We start from the raw sequence: 19118 nt of genomic DNA, 5'->3' as shown, positions 1-19118 counted from the left end.
AAATACCGACAGTATAAAAAATGTAATACAACTATTCCTGTTATTTTACGTCGCTGCGTTTACAGCGACGGGTGTGAACACGCATGTATGACGTGTACATACATGAGCAATTTACAAGTTCCACCTTGATGTGTACGTGCTCTTTGTAATTTGATCTCCTTCTATAATACTCGCTGTCAGAGCATGTTTGAACATGCATATGGGTGCGTTTGAACAAGTCGTGCTGTCACTAGTATAAAAGAGGCGCTGGCGATTGCACCACTTCAGTTAAGTTTCGAATGCGAAGCGTGCGTCTGGTGTTTATTTTAGTGTGCGGTCAACGGTGAAACTAAATCGTTTTTTTTAATTTCTAATGCGAAATGGATAAATTTGTGAAAAAACGAAGTGAGCCATCTACCTCCAGTGAATCGGTTGGTAAAAAGACAAGGTTTTACAATCAGTTATTTAAATTATGGTTTCACCTCCTTGGATGGAAAGCCACAGTGCGTTGTTTGCTCTCAAGTTCTCTCAGATTAGAGCATGAAGCCATCGAAATTAGTTCGACACTTGGAAACTAAACATCCGGCTTATAAAAATAAACCCTTGGAATTTTTCGAAAGAAAATTACATACCTTGAGAAATCAACAAACTTCTATTTGTAAGTTAAGTCATACCGATAAAAGTGTACTTGAAGCATCTTATCTCGTAGCATTAAGAGTAGCTAAGATGTCCAAACCCCATACAATCGCCGAAAACTTCATATTGCCTGCTGCAATTGATATGGTCAGTGTTTTAATAGGTGTGGAAGAAGCAAAAAAATTGAAATACATTCAAGGCTTCTAACGACACAATATCATGGCGAATCGATGACATGACTGCCGATGTTCGCGATCAGATAATTCAGCAAGTGAGTTCAAGTGAATTTTTTAGTATTCAATTTAATGAATCAACAGATGTAACAAACACGTCTCATTTCTTACGTTTTGTGAGGTATGAATGTGATAGGACACATCAATCAAATAAAATATGTTGTTTTGCAAAACAGTATCGGGTCATGCAACAGGACAATGTCTTTTTGATGTGTTTTATGAAGCTACGAGAAAATATACTAACATAGATTGGACAAAATGTATTGCAGTATGTAGTGATGGTGCAAAGGCGATAACAGGGAAGAACAGTGGATTAAAGAAAATATTAAGAGATCGTCTTATACCAAGGGCGGAATGGACACACTGCTTCCTTCACACACATGCTCTTGTCACAAAAAAATATGCCGGAACATCTCAATCAAATTCTTTGTGAAGCTGTAAAGTTGGTTAATTTTATTAAAAGCCGACCGTTACAGAACAGGCTGTTTGCTAAACTATGCGATGAAATGGGCGAAAAAAAAAATCTCTTCTTTTCCATACAGAAGTTAGATGGTTATCGCGAGGGAAAGTGTTAACCCGGGTATTAGAATTGCGAGATGAATTAATAATATTTTTCCAGGATAAACAAACGCCATTCTCATTGATTTTACAGAATAATGAGAGTATGATGTTGTTGGTTTACTTAGCTGATGTATTTTCGCATTTAAACGACTTGAATGTGAATTTACAAGGACGTGATAAAAACATTTTATTAATGACAGACAAAGTTCATGCGTTCATTAAGAAGCTTGATATCTGGATTATTCGCCTTCAAAGCAAAAATTTGGATATGTTCCCACTCACTTCGGATTATATTGAGAAAAATTTGAATGAACAAGACACTATTATTCACCACAGTTTGGATGTGTGAGCTAAAAACTCAGTTGACGGAGTATTTCCCGGAAGATTAAAATGATTTCTCAAAGAGATGGGTACTGAATCCGTTTAGTGAAAATGTTGTTGCTGCTGCTGCTAAGTTACCAGTTGAGATTCACGACCAGCTCATCGAAATGTCTGCCGACAAAACGCTACAACTGCAATTTACATCTGAAGATTTAAATACGTTTTGGCTCGCTCGTCGACAGGAATATGAAAATTTAGTCACAGAAGCATTAAAAATATTAATCCCTTTCGCCACGTCTTATCTCTGTGAAAAGGGTTTTTCGTCTATGGTTGCGCTAAAAACTAAATACAGGAATTGTCTTTTATCACTCGAAAACAATTTGCTTTTGTGTGTTTCTAACGTAGATCCACGTATGGAGAAAATTTTAAATGAAAAACAAATGCAACCATCACATTAATTTCTTTTCTTTACATGTGTACTTGTTGTAAGTAAAATGTTTCTAAGTTTATAATAAATGATTTTTTCTCATAAAATGATATCGTTGTTTCTCGACCCCTCTTTAATATCACCGCGACCCCTTAAGGGTCGCGACTTCCAGGTTGAGAAACGATGATCTAGGGTATAGGTTCTCAACCTTGTTCAGGCCCCCACACACTAACTTCCATAGATAAAAAAAACCTCCGAACTTTTTTGTTTTGCATTTCTCACGTTTCAAGGCGTCCTGTGTCAAAAATTAGAAATCTTGGAAAGGGAGTGATTTTTTGATCGATTGCCACACTTTCCCTCTATTACATATAACAGCAAAGAAAGCAAAATTGACTTTTAAATAACATTAAAACTATGCATTTTTTGTCATTTTAAATTAATTTCTCTATATTAATATCGTCTACGACATATTATTTCGAAATTAGAATTTAACACAGAAATCAAATAAATTCATTTTATTCGAATTTTCATATTTACGGTGCCTCTAAACATTTGTTACAAATAATTCATTCCATTACATTTCTTGTGTATTAAGAAAAAACTGTAAAAATTAATACTTTACTAAATATAATAAAATAGCGAAGAAAAGTGCAGTTTTTACTGTAGTGGGGCGGTGAAAAAGATAAATGGCTTGATCATGCTCTCAGTTACTGTGAAGCCTTGATGTAAACTTAGCATTAAAAATCTATCGGAAATAATCATTTACTTCACACACTGCAAAATCTTATTTATTTGCTAATATTTAAAATAATGAAAAATTAATTTAGAAGAATTGATGTAAATTTTTATTATAAAATTAAATTACATAAAAGCATTTTAAGAGATAAATCAAGTCTATTGTTTCTTAACATGGCTGTAAATCATAACATAACAAATATTTATTATATATATATATTTTATATATTTTATTTTATTTTATATTTATTATATATATATATTTTATTATATTTATTATATATATTATATTATATATAAATTGGTCAATTTTTTAAAATAAAGTTTTTTTTTTGTTTCTTTGATTGTGTACATATATTTTAAATAAATAAAAAGCATTAAAATTTCAAGAAATTGGCAAACATTCAAATAAATTTATTAGAAATATCTTGATTAAAGTTTTAAAATAATTACAGAAAAATAAAAAAATATTTATTAAAGTTAACTGATATATTAATAGTTAATATAACTGAATGTAAACTTAAGCTGAAGAAAAAATTTCTATTGTTTAAATTTACTTTTAAAATCGATAAAAATATTCTCTACCACACTTTCTTTTGTTAACATTTGGAAATCTGAACCTTTGTAAATCAAGGAGCAAAAACATTAATGTTATACTTAGTAAATAACCTTAAAACTATGATAATATAATATCTTAAATTTAAATTTAGAATAAATCTTTCAATTTTTTCACATATTAATACTACATTACGATGAATTCCATTTTTAATGAATAAGAAATTCGTTAAGATATGATACTCAGCAATCTTATTTGCAAGAATTATTTCTTTCACAATATGGATAAAAATTAAATTACTAAGAATTTTTGGATATTTAAATAAAAATAAGTTTTGATTATACAGAAACTATAGTTAATGAGGTATATATTTTAGATGCAAACGCAATACACGTTTATTTTTAAGAAAGAGAGATTGATAAACGAAAAAGTAGGCTTCTTAGAGAAAGACGTGAATCAATAAAAATAGAGATAATGTTTTAAGTGAAATAACTACAAGTACAATGATCCTTGTTTAAATTACAGGTTTAGTTAGCTGCAAACTTTTGGTTTTAAATTGTGCCGTTACATTCAAATTTATACCTTTTTATTATCACTGCTTTCTTTTTATTGATTTAAACCTTTTCAATTTATTTTCGTCATTGTTCTTTTTATTTCACTCGTTTTTCTGATCTAATTTACGAATTTAGTCATTGTAATACAGAGTTCTCTTATTACAGCCTCATTAATTCTATTAAGATTGTTCATGCTGACAAGATATGCATTTTCTCTCATGTTTCACTTTCCCTGACTTTTCCTTCTATTACATCAGTCTACATATCTACTGGTCATAATCTTTTAAAACACCTATACAGTTCGCATTTATATTGATTAGATACTCAAAAAAAACATCATCTCTGACGCAAGCATTTGCGAAGCTACAGAAGATTGATACTATGATATCAACTTAAGCGGCCATTGGTAAAGAAATATTGTAATACGCTGTTTTTATCTGTGGTATATATAGGTACTTTACAGTAATAATTTTGCTAAGATATAGTAATTTACCAGCTGATGTTTTATATCAATTGAGACCTTTTATAGTACTTCCGTATAAGCCTCTATTGCCGATCCCTACTATATGTACTGTTCAGATATCCAAAATAACACAGTAGAGACGTGTAGAAGTACATATAAGTGATTTTCAGAGTGTAAACTCCAGTCCTGCAAGTCATATATAAGATTCTTCGACATAAATTACAGGAATGGAGTTTACACTCTGAAAATTATATGTAGAAAAAATATATAAGCTTATATTATATAATAGTAGAAAAATACGATTTGTTCAGTATGATGGAATTTAAAACTTCCTGTGTATACTTTATGGAAATATGTTAGAAAATAATGAAATAATATCTGAAAACTTTAAGTTACTCAGAAACGAAACTCGAAGTATACATTTTCAAGAACTACAATGAATAATAACCTAATTTATTATTTTGAAAGACAGTCCACAGTGTTTAATGCACAGATAAAATATTTAAACGCACACTGGAGATTTTAACAGAAAGTTACTTGTGGAATCGTTATTTCTAGTTATTTTAATTCTAAAAAAATTCTTTTTCAATTGATTTAACTAGATGTTATTTGAATAGGTGTAGACGTTTAATTTTTTGGAGATTTAATATTTAATGATGTTTCTTTATATAAAAATATGGTGATTTTATTTCAGGACACATGTAGGAAATTTTTTCTAACCGGGCTACAACACATTTCACTGGATGCTAGAAGTCTGCATGATATAGTTGCATTACAGGTACTCCTCACTTTACGACCTATCTGCTTAACGACCACTCGCACTTACGACCTGCAATTCGGGGAATCCCCTTTGTCGGCTTGAGTGTCGGTCGGTGGTGAATGGTGACGTGCACACTAAGCGTACTGTAATAGGCTTGCTATCCGCTTTTTCAGTCAGTTTCATTCCGACAAATGATAATATATACATATGCATGTCTTTTTATGAATAAATTTGAAGTTTGTTGCATAATTTGTATAATTTTACAACGATCCTATATTCCCAACGCAAGCTCCTCCTTATCGACCAATTCGCTTAACGACGTAGTCGTCGGAACGGAACTCGGTCTTAAAGTGAGGAGTACCTGTAGTTTATACTTTCAACATACTTGCAAAGAAAGCTTTATAATAAATATGAAAGCGGAACGATCACAAATTTCATTTCAAATATTGCATTTCTTATTCATAAACTATTTATTTACTTAATTTATTTTGAAAAGCGCTCTAAAATGTATTTCTATATTGCATCATTTTATATTTTATCAGCTTTTAGTGTGTATGATTTGTTCTGTGACGTTATAGTACATTTTATAAATTAAATGTAAATATATCACAATAAACAATCATTATACAACACAAATATATTATATTGTTTCACACTAAAACCTGCTCTATTATTTTATATGTATTGTTCTTATCTAAGGCGGAAGTTTAAAATTCAAATGAAGGAGTGCAATTGTTAATCTCCAATTCATGAAATCCATAGAGATAATGGCATTTTATTATAAGCCCACGTGGAGAAACATCAGCTTGTAAGTTAATATGTTTTTATGTGATGAATGATGGACAAGATGGTAGCTGTTATGATGAAGAGAAAATGACTACGACATCATCGTTTTCAGGAACAGAACTAAAGAAAAATATTTTATAAATAAATAAAAATTTAAAATATTATAGAATGTTCAATCAAGTTTGATTGAAAAGAATTTTAACTTTAAATATCGACATTTTCTTAATACGAATTCGAAAAGAATTTGCATATTGCAAAAGCTATTAGATTATCTGTTGACAAAGAAATCAATTATATGCTTTATTTCTTCCATTTTATATTGGGTTTTCTACGAACTAGAACAATATTTTATTTAATAGAAAACATTTTAAAAGATTTCACACTATAATTTCTGAATCTTGTTTTGAAGATTCGAAAATTTATAAATGTATTTAGAATTTTTATTATATAATTTGCATATTAAAATTAAAATAAGGGATAAATAAATTTATTTTTTAATAAACGATCTAAAGAATATTAAATTTTGAAAGACATTTTCAAACTCATAATATTAGGAGATTATTATTATTTTTTATAATAATTCATAGAAATGTCAATATTTATTATATTGTATAATAGAAAAATGACGTCTAAAAGGTTCATAGTATAGGGTCTCTTCGTCTTGCCTAGGTGATGAGAAGAACCTTTGATTTTATATGCAAGACTACTCAAGCATATGGACATTTCCGAAAATGACAGAGTAGTTAACAAAGTCCTAGCTGTCAGTTTCAAATGCCTTGTTTCAACGATTTAGTGTTGAAAAAATTATCTATTTCTAATAAATAATAACTAGCATTCGGTTTTGTGACTGTTTTACTTTCCCGGCTGTTACAGAGGGAAAGTTTGGCGATCGGTCGGAAAACGACCCACAAGACTTTTCTTACATTTTTTAGACATACGACACCTTGAAACGTAGAGAATGCAAATAAAAAAAATCGAGGGTAATTTCTGTATATATGGACGTGTGTAGGGGGACACGATTTTGTTCACCCTGTTTGAAGCTTAATAACTGTTGTGCTTTTCGTCGAAAATTTCTGGAACTTTTCACCGAGGTTTGGTTATAAGGGAGATTGACGTTGTTAAATTTTGTTGGTTGAAGGTCGAAGGGATGGAGAGATAATGGAAGTCGTGCGTATCTCCAGTACTGTCGGACTTAATGACGATTTTACTCGTTATTAGCATTTACAATTTTTTATAAAGCTCATTCTTACTCTCAAAATTAAGGTTTTTGCCATTTTATAATAGTTAAAAATATAAAAATGTTTTAATAAACACTGATAAGAGATTGCGCCACAAAAATTTTAAATGTTGCTTGGAAAGTTGAACGACTCGTTGCTGGTTTATTTTTACAAGTAATAAAGTTTGTTTCACGTTTCCTTTAATCTTCTTCTTATTGACTGTTGTACCAAAGGTTAGGCAATTTTGTCTCTTCCAGCTTTAAAGCTGCACCTGTTCTTGATTCTTTTCACGTACTGTACCTTGTCTATTTCGTTCATAATTTTGTACTCTTCTGTTTCCATTTCTGTATATATTGTTATATGGAACTTCACTTCTTAACATCAATTTCTGAGTTTCAGATTTGGATATGTTTCAGAGCGAATGAAACTAGAAATTTCATTTAATTTGAAATCATTTATCATTGACAGCAGGGTTGTTCTTTGATTAATGGTCGCCTGCGTGCAAGAATTTCTCATATAATATTAATGAACTAATTAATATATAAAAGAATTTATATCAACATAAGACTCAAGTAAGAGTGCAATAATGGAGTCCTTGCGTTACTGATCATAATATTATAAAAATGTTTGCCGAAAATAGCTAAATGGCTCATTAAACTTTGAATGGTGTTCAATAATTCATATTTCATTTTGTTTTTTGTAGCACAACTAACTTCTTCCTTTTTAATATAAACTGGAGCAAATGGCATTTTATTTTGTTTTTTGTAATAATAATTTGAAATAACTTTTGTAAGTGTAACTTAATTAAAACTCAACCACACAGTTAAAATGTACTTTAAAAAATTCCTTTCGTTTTCTATAGGTGAAAACTTATTTAATGCTATTTATGTTCTTCTTACTATTTCTGTTAAACCTTCCTACAAATAAAACTACGATTTAATATTTTATTCTTTATATATTTTTATTTTATGGTTTCTATTCTGTATTCAGTATTTTAATCACTATGAAAATTTCACGAAATTTTACGAGATATGCAACAGGTAATAAGTTTTTAGATATTATCGAAGATATATATTAGAACAATATTTTTATAAATTTAATATAGACGAAACCCAAAGTGATTGCAATAAGTGGATTCTTCTGCATATTCCTTTATTTATAGGCCTTAGTTTAATATATAGTTATGGAATTCGTGAAGCGGCTTCCCTATTATGCTTCTAATAACACTATGTTTTCTGGCGAACAAAGAAGTGGCCATGTATGGGAATGAATATGGCGGATGGAGGAGGGAAAGTTAGAGAGACAAGAGGATCCGGAAATAACGCACTCCACTATGCATTTAACAATAATTAACAAAAATTTATTTAACGTAACGACTTTACAACAGCGAAAAATAAATGGGAGAATCTAGTTTATAATCGCTTAGGGTAGAGAGAGAATTTACAAACTTGGACGCGTGTCGATAAATACCTGGGTCGGTCGAAGCGGCTTGATTGAAGTCATGATACCGTGAATCATCCTGATGAAGGGGTGGAGAGGTTTCCGCTGGTTTGGTAGGTCTGGACTCCTTGACGGTACAGTTCTCTATCGAATGTTCATTGTGAAAGTAATAAAAATTTAAAAAATAAACTGAAAGGATTATTTTAAGCTCATTTAAATCATGGAATTAATCATTCATTAAAATCATTTATTTACTTTTTTTGAAAATAAAAAGATGAATTATAAATTTTTAAATTCAAATTACTCATTCGTACAATTAATTTTAAATTCTAAAATAATTAACGTAGGAAAGTTGCGACAAATATTGATTCCTACCGTTTTTAATTAACGAACAACTAAGTCAAATTGCTTTATCTACAAAACTTTAAACTTACAGTAGATGGAGAATAGCAACGTTCTAACATAAAACTGATTCAAAATTTATCAATCTGACAACACACAAGTCAAGATTATTTGCATAACAAAAGAAAAGTTCAGCATGAATCATTACAGAACTGATTGCTGTTGTACATACTTAAATTACTTTTCATTTTAAAAGTCAACTAAATAAATTTAATCTATTTTCGAGAAGTAATTCTTAAAAACTAAGTGAAACTCAATTTAAACTTTGAGAAAATTAACTAAAATATTGATAAATATTTAATCGCATATTGTTATTGAATTCTATGACTTTGGTATCTTATAAATATAGATAATTTTTATTTTTGCGTTACTTCAAGTAGCTTAAAAATCAGTTAACTTTAATAATTAGTTAGTCTTTCTTAATAAAAATTTAAAACCATAGACAACGATTCACTTTTGAATTAGAAAAATTGGATAAAATACTAAAAGACACTAACATTTTCGGTGTTTTTTTTACGTTTTAATTCGAAAATAAGATATTTCTTCTTCAGCACAAAAACTAAAACGTTTTAACACACTCACAAATTGCTGACTCTCATGAAAAACTCATTCAATTGCTTACAGAAAAACGATCAACTGACTTTTGAGACATCGCACATACGCACATGCTTTCATTTTCATCGATTTCCCCCGAATGGAATTACACAGATGAGCAGCACGTCTCTGTTGTTAAAGGAAAAGTATGATGTACAGGGGCAACACACTACTAATTTGAAATGGAGAGCATATATTTTAAATTAAATAAATTAAAAATATGATTAAAAATTGCAGCCTGGTATTATGACGATGTCACAATAAACAATTGCTCGTTACTAATATATTTCACATGAACATGCCAGAAAATTTAGCTCAAAATTTTAAAATAAAATATGTGAGTTTAACTATATGAGAACCCGGGCTAGTGGAAATTATTTGATTAAAATTCACCCGATTTAAATTTTTTGAATATTCAATAAATTTATATATCAGGGCACCTGTATCTGATGCTAATGAAAAATTAACATTTTAATTTTGGATTAAATTTAGTGGCTTTTCTTTCTCAAACTTCACTGTTATATTGACAATAACAATGTGGTATGTATAAAATAAATTATCATATTAAAAATAGATTTCCTGCCATCGTGGGTTATGACAGAATCAAAACAAGATCAAAAATAGATTATGAAATTTTACTATCGTTAATTTCACTGTGCTAATTATTTAACAGTTTATCTTTCGGTTGCAGATGGATCTAATTTACATTACTTAATTTTGATTAATCTGCTTTTGAGTCATCCAATGCAGTACAGTATTTAAAATAATTTAAATTACACCATAGTGAACTTTCCTTGATATAAAGCAAATCAAACGTGTATATATTGTTTAATACATGTATTTAATAATTTATTTTAATAAAATTATAACATTTCTTTTGTTTTAGGTAGCTGTATGCAGGAAAATAAGCAATTTATACATGTGTTAAAGCATTATAATTTGCGTATTTAAATACCTCATTTGTGTAATTTTACTAAAGTTTGTAAATAATAAAATATTTAGTCTTTTCAATAATTAACTAATTTTTGGTCCACCCTTTTCATTTCACTTGATTTCGTATTACTTAGCGAAATATCAAAGAAATATATACTTAAACAGATAATGTAAGATTAAATTGCTGTATACAGTACATTAGAATTGTACAATACGCACAAATTAATTTATTAGTTCCATTTTTAAGTGTTAAGTACTGTAATATAATTTCATTGTTTACTGTTAAGCTTACTATCTGAAAATAGTATTTGCTTTTTATGAACTTATTGAAAATATCTACAAAGATCAAGTATATTTTTTGTTTTTATTTTGATAAGTTGACAAGTCTGCTATTTTGTTCAACTTCAATGTAAGTTGTCACATCATTAGACGACAATCCATTTCCACAAATATAATTTTTCTTCAGTCTTCATAGACTAATCCATATAGCAGATGTTTTAAAATCGTTCCATTCTATACTTAATTATTCTAAGTAACAGTAGGAATGTTCTATTTGTAAATGTAAATATATACACTTTTACATCACGTTTACATCATTTCTACAATTTCTTATTACAAAAATCTATCAATGTCATCAAACTGACACAATATTTTATCATCCATACAACAGAAATACGATATATTTAGTGTTGAAAGGATTTTTTTTATCACTACAAAAGAATAATTTGTTTACATTATCATAATTAAAATTTATCATTCTGTTTGAATATTTTTCCAAAGATGTTTTTAAAACAGTTTATTTCAAGATGAGATCCATGAATTTATTCTATTAACCAGAAAAGAAAAATATTTATGTTATCATAATGCCGGGCTGCAATTTTTAATCGTATTTTCAATTAATTTAATTTAAATTATATGCTCTCCATCTCAAATTAGTAGTGTCTTACCCCTCCCTGTACATCATAATTTTCCTTTAACAATAGCGTTGTGTTGATCATCTATGTAATTTTATTCGGGGGAAAATTTTTGAATTGAATTCACGTGTCTTTCATTCTAGACCGAAAGTTCCTATATAGGTAATTGGGGTCTCCTGTCCTTAAGGTTTCCACATCAACTCACGAAATTAAGGAAGGACAGTCAGATAACATAGGGGCACCAATGAGAATTTATAGATCTACAATTTGAAAATTGCAGCTAAGTTAAATTTATAAATCCGAAACAGGAAGACGTCCATTTGTAATTTTGAATTTTAATAAAGTCAATATTGTATTATAAATGACAATTAAAGTTTTATTACGAAGTAATGTAACTATTCATTTGCAATAAATATTCAATATAACGTTATTTGATACTTTATACATCAATTATCTTTGAAATATGAAACAATAATATCATTTTATATGTAATTTGAACAAAAACTACGTCCTGTATGGTGCACGGTATGTGGTTTTTGTTCACTGTATAGATCTCTATGTGTATAAAGATATATATGATTATACATATGTCTATTATTTATGGTTGTTTCACTATACATTGTACAGTGAAACAGCCAAAGGTAATAGACATACGCCCTCTCGTATGGGAAAGTAAAGTTTTAGTCCCAGGAACTGAAATCCTAATTAATAAAACTAATATTTTTAATTTTATATTTATATTATAAGACATTTCATATATAGCATTGTTGAAAGTTAAGTGATTCGTGGTCATTATTTATTATTATTATTATAATAAGTGTAATCATTAAGAAATAAACTTTTATAATATTTTTTACATCATTAATTTGAAACAAATCTCATAAATTTCGAAAACATCATTATTTTGGGTACTACTGATAGTTTTTTCATTTAAAAATGACATTTATTTTATATATTAAATATATTTTTTCGTTAAAGTATTCGGTTTTATAATGAATATTTTAGTAATTTAACAGAAAATAATTATGATAAAAGTAAAATTTACTTTTATCATAATTATTGTGGTATTAATTGTAACGTCGGTTTGAACTTTTATTATATTAGATTTCAAGAATTAATTGAATATACGTGTATTGCTAACTTACAATAGATGCATTGGTTTGGTCAGAAGATCATATAGACACTTTAATGCAATTTTATATTATTGCTAAATGTAGGAATGACGTGAAAGTGTATGCTACAAGGTTTAATAAGGACGTTAAATTGCTTTAAAATTGTAGTGGTAAGGAAATGCCTTTAATTAGACACAAAAGTGGCACTCTGTTGTACTGATCTTTAGAAATTCGACATTTGGTAGGAGTGGAGCAATGATCTTCAAACTTTTAACGTGAATGGATTCATTATTATTTTTGCCTGATTCTAAACAAAAAAGCTTAAAGAAATAAGTAGCAAAGGTACAATTTAGAAAATCGAATTTCTTTTATCATTGCAGAACAGTTTCAATATTACTAGAGCAGAAATTACAAATAAATTTAACATGTTAATAGATAAAAACAGATTTACTTAAGTGAAAATTGTAAAATTTGTTTAGATTTAAAAAACAAAATAAAATTTTAATGGAAAATAAAAATATTTAAAGTAGTTTTGCTTATTGACAATTTAATAACGTTTCGAATCGTCATTCAAACACTAAAATTGGATCTTAAAACTTTATTCTAATTACGAGTTTGATATATTAAAATTAATTTAAAAAGATTATAAGCTCTTAAAATTAATTAGAACGAAATGTGATTAATGTGTAAAATCAACATTAAAGTTTACAATTTATTTTTAAATAAATTATTTGAAAAAGAAAGAGAAAAACTAATAATTTTCCTTTCTGATTTTTTCTCCTCAAATTTACGAATTTAATTTTAAAAAGCGTGTTGATTTTAAAGTAATTAGATAATAATAGGTGGATAATTTTCTCGTTAGCTGCAGATTAGATAAATGTTAATGTTTGAAATTTAAAATTCTAATATCATTATACAGTTAGATTTTTTATTACCATTTCGATTATATGATAACATCCATCAAGATCTTACATTAGGAGTTGCTAATAAAAAAAGTTATAAAAACTAAAATTAAATTAATGAACTTTACAGTTCCATACGAGTTCATTAAAAATACATAATAAAATTTAAATTGATTTTAAAAAATATAACAAATGTATTAAATATAAAAGACGAATAAAAGTAAATGTTTGAAATTATAAAATTTGAAACTTTTATTACAGTTCTACTCTTTTATGCTTAAGTTAATTATGTAGAAATTGTTATGTATTGAATTAATTTCCTAAAAAGCAATATGAAGATAAAAATAAATTAGAATAATATTTAAGATAAAGCTAAGAGGTATAGGATATTAAGGAAAAGGAACTGAAAAATATTTTAGAGTAAAGAGTGATAAAAACTGTATTTACATTTATTTATAACAATGGTATTAAGATAGGATATAAAATACTATATTATATGATATAGAAGATGACCTGCTAAACTGGGGGATTCAAATTCGATAAAAGACTCAAAAATTTTCTTTATTTTTTTCGTTGTTTCTATAAAAATATCTAACTTTTTATACTTGCTTTTAATTGAGGGCCTAGTTAAACTGTTGAGGAAACTGAATAAAGACACTTTTGGTACCCTAAACTTAGAAAGAATAAAATATTTATGTTGTTAATTTATAGTATATATATATTATAAATTAATAACATTATATATCTATACTTTGTATATGGCTTTTATATGTTTTCCTCTTTCTTTCTCAAAATAGTTTTCATAAATAAATAAGCAAGTATATATTTACTTATTTGTTACATAACTATATATATACTTATTTATTTATGAAAAAAATGATGATGAAGAACGGCATCCTACTAAAGAATTTTGAAATTGATGTTTGCTTTATTTAACAGATACTATAAACACCATGTATAAATAATATAAAAGAAAAACAAAAAATACATTTAAAAAGTAAATATTAGAGAAGTTTTCAATATTTAAATAGATTTATGAAAAGCTGGATTTGAATTTGTAACAAGAGACATCATCTTGCCTGTGTAACAAATCCACAATTGTGCTGCTATTTCCATCAAAACGAGCATATTTTAATGAATAAAGTTTAACTAATGTTGATTTTGAAGAATCATGAAGATGTAGACTGTATTTGAACCCGTATCTTTCAATTAGAAAATTCGCAAATATTTGATTATCCAATTAGAATTTAATTCAATTTTACAACGTAAAGTTATTGGATAGCAATTTTCAAGTCGAAGACCTATCAATTTCCACTGATATCCGTTTCCTTCGTTAATCTCGAGAACAAAGGTGGATAGATGAAAATCGAGACCAGATATTATTAAAAGTTTAAGGGCATAATAAGACCTCAATTAACCCCGGAAATCATGTGAATTTAATTAAAAATTTTCTCCAGAACGGAGTTAGTTAGTTAACTGGCATTACTCGATTGTTGTTAAGAAAAGTATGAAGTATTAATATCGAGCGTATATATTTTAAATTAAATTAAAATATGATTTCAAATTTTGTTTATAACTGTAATGAAATCCTTAATTTAGACACATCATTGTATACTAGACATTATTTTAAATTGGATTATTTTAATTGAAACTGTTTAATGTCTGCAAGGGATAAGTTTTTCCACTTTAAATGTAATTTTAGACTTATGTTATAGCAAGACACAAAACTATTTTAAAAGTTTATATTCAGTTTATAGTTCCCTCCCTTTCCTTACCTGGGACCTCTCTCTAAATTGGACACATTAATGTGAAATCATTAGAGTCCAACTTAAAGAGGTCTTATTATATTTTATATTTCTTTTAAAATAAAACAATACTTTTCGAAATTATAAAAATTAGCATTTATAATTTAAATAACTAAAATAAGCCACTTTGTTTCTTATTCCATCAAAAGGTAGAGAAAATAAATGCCATCTTGTGACAGAAATTGTAATTAAATAATAATAAGATACGGAAAAATTCTAAAGAAGAAATCTTTTAAATAAATTTTAACTTTATAATAATAATTGAAAATAATATATTAATTTTAAATATATTTTGATATTAATTTCTATATTTTTAAATATATATGAAATTTTACTTTTTATAATTTATTGTGTTATTATATTTTGTTAGAAATGATTTATTTTAACATTAATTTAATAAATGCTAATCAATTGGCAAATATATTATTACAGGTATAACTGGTAACGTCAGTATAGACATAAACGGCGATAGGAATGTCGATTATTCGTTATTAGATATGGATCCAGAGACTGGTTTATTCGAAGTAAGTTTCTGTTTTGTTGTTAAAATTGTTAAAATATTAGAAATTAATACATTTGTTATAAATTATTAATAGGTTGTATTAAATTATTACGGTGGAACTAAAGAAATAGTAGAAGTTCCTGGAAGAGTCATCCATTGGGCTGGAAATAAAAAGACACCACCTCCAGACACTCCCTTTTGTGGTTTTGAAGGATCAAAATGTTCTGATAATGGTACATAGCTTGAAATTTAATACAGTATATTTATTGATAAATTGTTTTAATTAATTATCACTAACTGTAATGTTTTGTTTGTTAAGAATGGCTTCTTACACTGTATAATGTGGCTCAAGAATGATTTAACCCTTCATTAAAATTATATTATTGATATAATTTTTGGATTAACTTATATTTCTTCTTTTTCTACCTCAGTTTATTAATCCCTTTTAGTTTGTTTTTTAAATTATACTTATTATGTATTTTAGTAATGATGAATTAAGCTTACTATGACACTGTAAGTATCAATAATTATGTGTTTTAAGATTCTTGTAAGTGAAAATCGTAATTATTAAAGTCGTTGTTTGAGAAATATTAATATACATTCATTTTACCAAATAAAAAGTTATACACCAAGAAGGAGACGGTGTAATCGAGTGAAACTTTATAGAGTTAACGTGATGATAACGGTAATGACTGATTTATATGTCATAGAAAAGGAGCAATTTTCCGTGGAATAACGGTAGCAATTTAAAGAAATATTTCTTTAAATTGTAGAATCTCTTGCCTGGAAATATGCAGCTGAATAATCCGACATGGAGACGTATGCTATTCTGTGACAGATTTTCACAGATATTGCAACTGCCGCTGCTGAATCCTTACACTAGTAGATGGCCAAAACTGGCCATCTACGAGTGAGAGGATTCTGCAGCGGCAGTTGTGGGGATTCTTCACCAATTCTCACACTCGAGTATGGCCATCTACGAATGTCACCAATTCTCAATGAACGACAAATCAGAAAGGAGACCGGGCAAGACAAGAAAGTTTAGAGACATACTCTAGCTGCGTTCATCCGAGCATTATTTTGCTAAACTATTTAATACTTTTATTATAATACTTATTTGTTAGTTATTGATGTTAGTACATTACAAGCGAATGCAAACAGATATCAATACTTTCCTCCAATGTCAGATACTTTCTTTTGAAATCGTATTTCTAATATTGATTAAATATTTCGTTTTGAAATTGAATATTCGTTAAATAAACCTTCAAGGATTATATGTTGAATGATTAGAGAAGTTAATTTTTTAAAATTACTTTTTGATTTATTTTATTCATCTAGATTACTGATTTGATTCGGATTTATTCAGTTATCTACTTACAATATAGATTTATATTGAATTATATATTGACAATACTAAATGCCAATTTTTTCTTTAACAATGTACCTTTTAGATGTTTTCTGATCATTTTCTTTATTGTCTTCCGGAAAATTTTTGATAAATAATTATTTTTTTATAAATAAAAGAATATCAGAAGTGCTCGGATTTCTATGTAACAAGTAATATTACTCTATTTTTTGAAACACCATTACATTTCACTTGTTATTTATTGCTAATTGATTATTTATGTAATATATGTAAGAATATACTACACAAAATCCAGTGTATTGTATGTCCAGTGTACATACAGAAGAGGCACAGAAGATATAATTATATCTTAAATAAATCTTTTCCATAGGACTATAGAAGTTCAATGGTCTTGTTTCTTTCTTTGAAATTAAGTCAAAAGTTCTAGTATGGTTATAAAGGAAATAAATTTTTCATATTTGAAAAGGGGATATAAAATAGCGTTGTATAAAATTGCAATTATAAAAGTTTAATTGTCATTTTTAAGAAAGTTTCATTCGTTTTGTTATTCTTAAAAAAGTGCAAGTTTTTATTTGGATAATTTGGAACTACTTTAGAAAGTAATTATTTTAGATTTATGTAAGTTAATTTTCTGTTTGTAAGCGCAAAAATACATAACAAATAATTTATTATTTTTCAAAAACAAACTTGAAAACTATAAAACGAGACGATAATATCGATAAAAGAAAGTAAATGATTGTTATTCAAATTTGGAGGAAGTCAAGGCGAAGTAATGTTTATCTAAGAAATAGCTCAAGAAGCTGAATTTACATAATTATTACATGAAATTTTGTCTTACATTTTTATTAATTACAAAAGTTTATTAATATTCTTGTTTGAGATGGCATCTGTTAAGCAATTGCATTATATTTGATAAAAATCTCAGTTTATTTTTAATTTAATAATTAAAGATTGTAATGATTATTGGCTTTATGTCAATAGATTTTCGATATTTTTTCAAAAGCTTCATTAAATTTGGGTTTAAGAGTGAAATCATCAACAATAGTGAACTTTGTCTAACTCAATAATAAATAATCTTATAGTAAATCATAGTTTTTTGAAAATATTTTAATCAATTAACGAATATTTCATTAAAAATAGTTATAAATAGCACTTAATAAACTTATAATGTAATTTTTCTTATCCGAAAAGTCGAGATAAACGAATACCAATTTCTTTCGTAATTTATTCTTTATCAATAGTTTTATTATTATTATTTTAAAAAAAATAATTTCAATAAGCAACTACGTAGTTTGAATGGAACTTAACTAAATATTGAAAAACGTACAATACTTTTCTGAAATTTACTGAGACTGTTAAGTGATTGTGTACCTTAGATTATGATATTATCCATTACTTGTGACTGAATTATCTAGAATAGAAGGGAAATACTGTCATCCTGCAAAGTTTTTACATTTTGGAAAAAACGTTGCTTTTTATGAATCTTACATGAAAGAACAGATCGTATAAATTACGTTTATATAAAATTTTTTGTACCTACGTTATTAGTATTCATTAAGGGACACTTCTTCCTTAGAGATAACTCCAATTTCCCACTTTTCCTTCTTTCCTTCCTTTAATTTCTATTTTAGATTGGCATGTCTCTGTATTGGGAATGTAATAAATTTTAAAAGAAAGAAGAATTTTTTATATCTGTTGAAAAGTATCAACAAAATTCTGATAAAGCACTAAAATGTTGGCTGATTGAATGGCACTCCGTCTTTTCGAAACTATGGATATTCTCTTTTAATACTAACACAGATAAGAAACCTATACCTATGTTTTTTACTATTAATTTTATTCTTGGATTAGGATACTCGTTTGACATAGCAATATGTCGTAAGCAGCTGAGCAGATAGTGGTTCATAGGAAATGGGGTTT

General features: G+C 27.5%; 1 pseudogene; it reads left to right on the top strand.

Moving 5' to 3' along the window:
* LOC136980839 (atrial natriuretic peptide receptor 1-like) overlaps window positions 1-19118 on the top strand; it is a 311833-nt pseudogene that overhangs the window by 116857 nt on the left and 175858 nt on the right.

Source organism: Centruroides vittatus, unplaced genomic scaffold, assembly GCF_030686945.1.
Source record: "Centruroides vittatus isolate TY-2023 unplaced genomic scaffold, ASM3068694v2 contig_726, whole genome shotgun sequence".
NCBI classification, from domain to species: Eukaryota; Metazoa; Arthropoda; class Arachnida; order Scorpiones; family Buthidae; genus Centruroides; species Centruroides vittatus.
Note: the sequence above shows the minus strand (reverse complement) of the source record. Positions and strands in the feature narration are given on the sequence as shown.